Genomic DNA, 6,180 nt, shown 5'->3' on the forward strand with positions numbered 1-6,180 from the left:
CGGTGGCTTATGTTTAATTACTAAAGTAGCCTACCATAATGATGATATTAATAACCTTATTTTATTTATTTATTTATGTAAGAATCAGAAATTGCTTGTTAACAGTGACACCTGTAGCCATTAAAGGTCCCATATCATGCTCATTTTCAGGTTCTTACTTGTATTTTGGTTTTATACTAGAACAGGGGTTCTCAACCTTTTGAAACTTGAGGCCCACGTCTGATTGGTAAAATAATTCCAAGGACCACCTTCCCAAATAAATGACAAACTGGGCTATAAATATATCACTATCCGGTGTAATGACCCACATAAATATTCAGCTTACCCTCACCCATCACTGCCTGACATTATGAATCCAAACTATTCAGGGTCATATTTCCTCACCACATGCTTTGGAGCTTTTACTGGTGCAGGGTTGTCTCAAACATCACTTTTTGTTAAAAACAAAACGCTCCATTTTATGTCACTGCATCTGCGACACATATGTCTGTAAAGGGGAGACTCGTGAGTACCCATAGAACCTATTTTCATTCACATATCTTGAGGTCAGAGGTCAAGGGACCCCTTTGAAAATGGACAAGAGTTTTTCCTCGCCAAAATTTAGCGTAACTTTGAAGTGTAATTCAGCCTCCTTCCTGAAAAGCTAGCATGGCATGGTTGGGACCAATAGATTCCTTAGGATTTTTAGTTTCATATCATTCCTGTATCCTTCCTCTAGTGTTAAAACCTGCCAACCATTTGTCAGTAACTCCGCAACCCACTAGGTGGCGCTCTGAGGCCCACCAGTGGGGTTGAGAACAGCTGTACTAGAACATGTTTACATACTTTAATGTTTAAAAAAAAAATTTATTTTCCTCATGCTGTCTGCTTGAATATACCTGTATTTACCCCTCTGTCTGAAATGCTCCGTTTTAGCGCATTTTGACAGAATTGCAACAGAATTGCAACAGAATTGCAACAGAATTGCGTTTGCTCGGCAACAGCTTGGGTCAATGTTTACGTCCTGTCAGCTGATGTTATTTACATAAAGTGTAAAAGGAAATTTTTAGACCCAGGACCCATTTAGAATGTTTACGTTTAAAACTTTGAAATGGTCTAAATATTGTAGATTTGTGACATCACAAATGGACAGAAAACCTGACGGCTTGTTTCAAAAGCTCAGTTTCTGAATACGGACTGTGTATGTTTCTCTGTGGATTAAGCGTTTTGATACTTTCACAGTATTTATATAGAACTTAAACCTGCTTTATGATATAAATGCCATGAAAATGTCACTTTTTACAATATGGGACCTTTAAATCAACGATAGCGTCCTGTTGCTCGCGCTTGTGCTCGCTCTACCGACACACACGTCTGACGTTGGTCACATTCCTGTTTTGCAAGACAGGTTTCACTAGAAATATAACCTTGTTTTATTTTGTGCTTCCGTGGAGATTGTGTTGGAGTCTGAGTTGCGGTGGGGGCTGGTAGTTTGTTGGCATTAGTGGACTCCATTTCTAAGTCTGCAGGCTGATAAAGGAAACCTAGAAAGTCGCAGAAGGTCTCGTTTTTTAGATTACAACCTGTTCACACAAAAAACTATTTATACGCGTAAAAAGATACATACAGTCCCTTTAACCTTTATTTAATCAGGCAGTGTCATCAAGATTAAGATCTCTTTTCCTGAGAGAGAGACCTGAGAACAAGAAACATTCACAAGAACACAATCAGCAAAACAGAGACAACTAAACTACACAATAAAAAGGAATTAAAAACAGATAATAAAGCTTTGAAAATCTCCAAGGGGAACGCAAGACTCTAGTTTGAGGGCACTTCAATGCATTTAAAAGGTGCATAAAGAACCTGAAACCAGTTCAGCCAACATTAGTGTGTACCTGGGGGATGTATAAGGTTAAGTAGTTACTGGATCGGGTACTGTAGATTTAAATGAGAGAAGAGATGTGTGGAAGCTTCAACAGCTTTATAAATGAATAACATGAGATGGCTATTTCTTCGTATGTAGATATCAAGTAGTATGCTACACCCACCAAGTGGTGGAAGAAGTACTCAGATCTTTTAGTAAAAGTACCCTATGTATTAGCACCAAAATATACTTAAATTACCAAAAGTAAAAGTAATCATTACTCAGCATGGCCCATTTCAGTATAGTAGATTTATGTTATAACATTGGATTATAATTGGTGATGCATTAATGTGTAAACATCAATGTTGCAGTAGGTGGGACTAATTCTCTTTACATTTTTATATACTGCAGGGTAGCTTAATCCTAATAATGCATAATACTTCATTAGTTGATTTATGTTTTGTATTAATAATCTGAATCAAAGTAACTAAGGTTGTCAAATACATGTAGTGGAGTAAAAAGTAGAATATTGGCTTCCAAAATGTAGGAAAGTAGAACTATAAAGTGGCATAACATGGAAATTATGAAGTATAAAATACCTAAAAATTCAAATTAAGTCCAGTACTTGAGTAAATGGACTTGGTTTCATTCCACCACTGTCCCTAACTAAACAGAGTAATCGCTTGTCTTTGTAGTTAGGCCTATATTCCGTCCAATAGACAAATCTAAGAGCTCAGCTCATGTGATATGTACAAAAGGGTAGGGGGACAGTGAGATAGCCTATAGGATGGTCCTTACTATTAGTTGGTGACATGCAACTGAGATGTGTGTAATTTGTTGTATAGTTTTTCAGGGGGGGCCTTATGCTTTGAAATTCTTGTATTTATAACTGCATACATGTTTTGGGTTCATAGTATGTTTGTAGGTGTCTCTTGTCAGTACGTTCAATCAAAGACCATTTTTCGTTTTAGGGAGACAAAAAACATGAAATATAGGAAAATATATATACACATTTCTGGCCCATTATTGCCATGATATAAAAATAGTACTGAGGTCAGGATCTAAATTCCCCAAGCACAAATCCATTTCACTCATAATGTTTGGACTAACCACCACAATACTTCTGTAAATATTCTGATTATTATTAGCCGCGACAGTGTGTGGTTATTGTGGGTATGTGGGTATTGTTTTCACCTTGTGAGTCTGTGTGTCGCCAGGTGTCTGTGAAGGGATTTTGTCAACATGATAGAGTCACAACCGTGCCAGATGCAGTCATAAAACTGTAAAGGTAGTGGTGTAGTTGAGATCAAAATGAAGGCCGACTTTGAAGATGGGTGTAGTCGGAGCAAGGGCGCAGGAAGAAGAGGGGTAGGAAGTGGGGGGGTAGGAAGTGGGGAAGGGGCCATTGGCCAATTGGCATCGCGGCTGATGTTATCCCATCGCAAGATGGTCTTTAGTTTAAAATTATTTTCACATTTTATTTAATTGTGTAAATGTAAATTCCTCAGACTGCCAGGAATACTGTGCAGATGGATAAAAACTAGGCTATATTTCTTTAATTAATTTTGAATATTAATATATATCATCACAAAATAGTCAAAAGAATCCCAGTTAGCTTTGAAAACACATGTTTAAGGTGTGTGTGTGTGTGTGTAATTGTTGCATGTAAACTCCTCCATCAGGTCATTATAGCCCCATGTTACCATTAACAATACGAGAATATGACCTTGGTGTCCTCAGTGGCAGATAGGGCTCTGTTTATAGTCTTATATTCTCTTGCATATCACTGCATTGTTCCTTTGCTGAAGAGACATGACCCTTCAGAGACACCAGACAATCATTTTGCTGTAGATTATTTGACGTTCAATGAAAAAACACTGAAAATAGTGCTAATTCTAAATACTACATAACTTTTACTTTTTTGACACAATGAGCCCGGAAATGTCAGATCAGTCTAACTTCTCTTACCACTTTGCTGGCAAGTGACAAATTTCCAAAAGCATGTGAAGGCAGCATTTCTCTGTTTACCCATAGGCCATAGAAAACACAATTTTCCAAGGGCAGCAGACTCCCGGGTCACAACCGCAGATCCCAGGGAGAAACATGACCAGATAAGACAGTGATAAGCAGTCAATTGATCAGTGATGGTGATATTCATTCAGCAAATCTATAGGCGTAATGCAAACACAAAATGAATCTTTGTCTCACTCACTCACTCACTCACTCACTCACTCACTCACTCCGACATAAAGAGAGGCACAATTTATGATTTATCTCCATTTCTGTTTTCACTAGACTTAGGGTTTACAATCTGCATCCTATTGAAAAAGTAGACCAACACGTAGATTTACTACTTCAAATAATCCCTCTGATGGTGGGTACAGGCCTTGCAGTTAATATTACATCAGAAAGACATCAGACAGAATTTATTACAGTGTGCAAACCCCTTTATCTGAAAACAAAGACAGAAGACAGCCTGTTTTGATGTCTCGTCTTATTTCTGTACACCTACTGGGAGTGCTGGCCCTCTATTGCGTTCTTGTTTGAGAGAGCTATTTGATTTGATCAAAGCCCACCAGATGGCAGCACAAAATAACAACGGGAGCCTGCATTTTTCTTCAGTGCCGCAGGTCAAATTTCAGCACTGACTGGTTTGAGTAGGCCTCTAGGATCTGCAGCAGGAGAGGAAGAGAGGAACATATTGTACACAAACATGCACACAAAACCATGAAGTGTCTGTGCATTAGCTTTGTCTTGATTTTGCAGATGCATTGCTTATTGAGGAGATTTTCCCTCTTTTCCCCACAAGGGAAAATACAAATCTTTCAGCTGAAGGGGGTTGTCACATACAGAGAGGACGGCCTGAACTTTGCACAGAGAGGCAGCTCTGACTGTGACCACGATGATCAGGTTACATCGCCTTAAACTGGTTTAGTTTGTTTTTTCACGCTTCACTTAAGCTGCTACTGAACACGCATTTTAGAAAAAAAGACATGAGAACATTAAAGTCTTGAACTTTAGTCCCGATGATTTTGAAACTTGCTACTATTATTATACCATTAACCTTCCGCTGTTTGTTGAACAACATGACCACACCAGTATACACCATATCGTCTTGCTAATTGAATAGCAAACATAAGAACACAGCCTACCTATTCTTATGTCAACTGTTAAAGGTTATTTGCAATGTAACACGACCTTTGGTGTGTATGCTTTTACCAGATACACCCATGAAGCTATTACTGCCTGTTCTTGGTGCCATTGAGGCACACCCTTCTGCAACACTGTTGTGTACTTTTCTTTTTACAAAACAAATAGCTGCATTTCCACCTTCCCATTCTGACAAACAAATGTTTCATGTTAAATGCTGATCTGAGCTGCAGGTTAGTGTGAGTCCAGGGTGTGCTAATGTGTCATAGTGAGTCAGATCCATACTATTGTATATATAAAGAGCCTATATGAAAGCTCTACCTGCTGAGGGATGCACAATATATTTTGGACCTGATAAATTATCGGCCAATAATGGGGAAATTTATATTATTATGTATTTTCTGACAATGAAATACGAAGCCAAATTGCTTTCATTGACTTAACAAGCACAGCATCTACACACTCAGAGCAGGTGGTGGTATGCCCCTAAAAGTTGCTTGTGATCCGCCAATAAACACAGAGAAGAAGAAGAACAACAACGAGCGCAGCACGCGGACTAGAGAGCCAAACAATGTCATCACTGATGTGGATGTTTTTCACAGTTTCAGAGGAAGACAACACGATTGCAATTTGCAATACAAGTTTTTTGATGTACTTTACTAGAAAAATAGTGATGTCAGATTTGGTTAGGTCAGAGATCCTTAGCTCGCTACATTTTATGTTCACACTACAAGCGACAAAAGCATCAAAATGGCCAGCGTGGCCAGCTACATTGTCCCTGAGTCGCCGTTGAAGTGTTGCTCAAGCGCTCGTTGAAGTAGTTACATCATTGGGAACTGGCTAACAGCATTTTTTTTTTTTTTAGATGGAACGGAACAGGGTGAAACAAAAACATATGATTAGTTAACGCTTCACTGCATCGTTGGAGCGCTTGAAAAAATTTGAAACCAGCTCAACTATTTGTTGTGCGTCACACCCGCCACGCAGCGACAAGTGTCAGGCATCCGTTTGAAGGCCTCATGTCACCGGCTTCCATTGAAAATGACTTGTAACCTGTTGCTGTGTGTCGCACGTAGTCTGAACAAAGCATTACACCTCTTCCTAACATACAGCTACAGAGCGAACTCTGGCGAATGGAGCGTGAAAAATATTGTCCACATTATACTACGAGCGATGTCACTCAGTTA

This window comes from Sebastes fasciatus, chromosome 4, assembly GCF_043250625.1.
Source record: "Sebastes fasciatus isolate fSebFas1 chromosome 4, fSebFas1.pri, whole genome shotgun sequence".
Lineage (NCBI taxonomy): Eukaryota > Metazoa > Chordata > Actinopteri > Perciformes > Sebastidae > Sebastes > Sebastes fasciatus.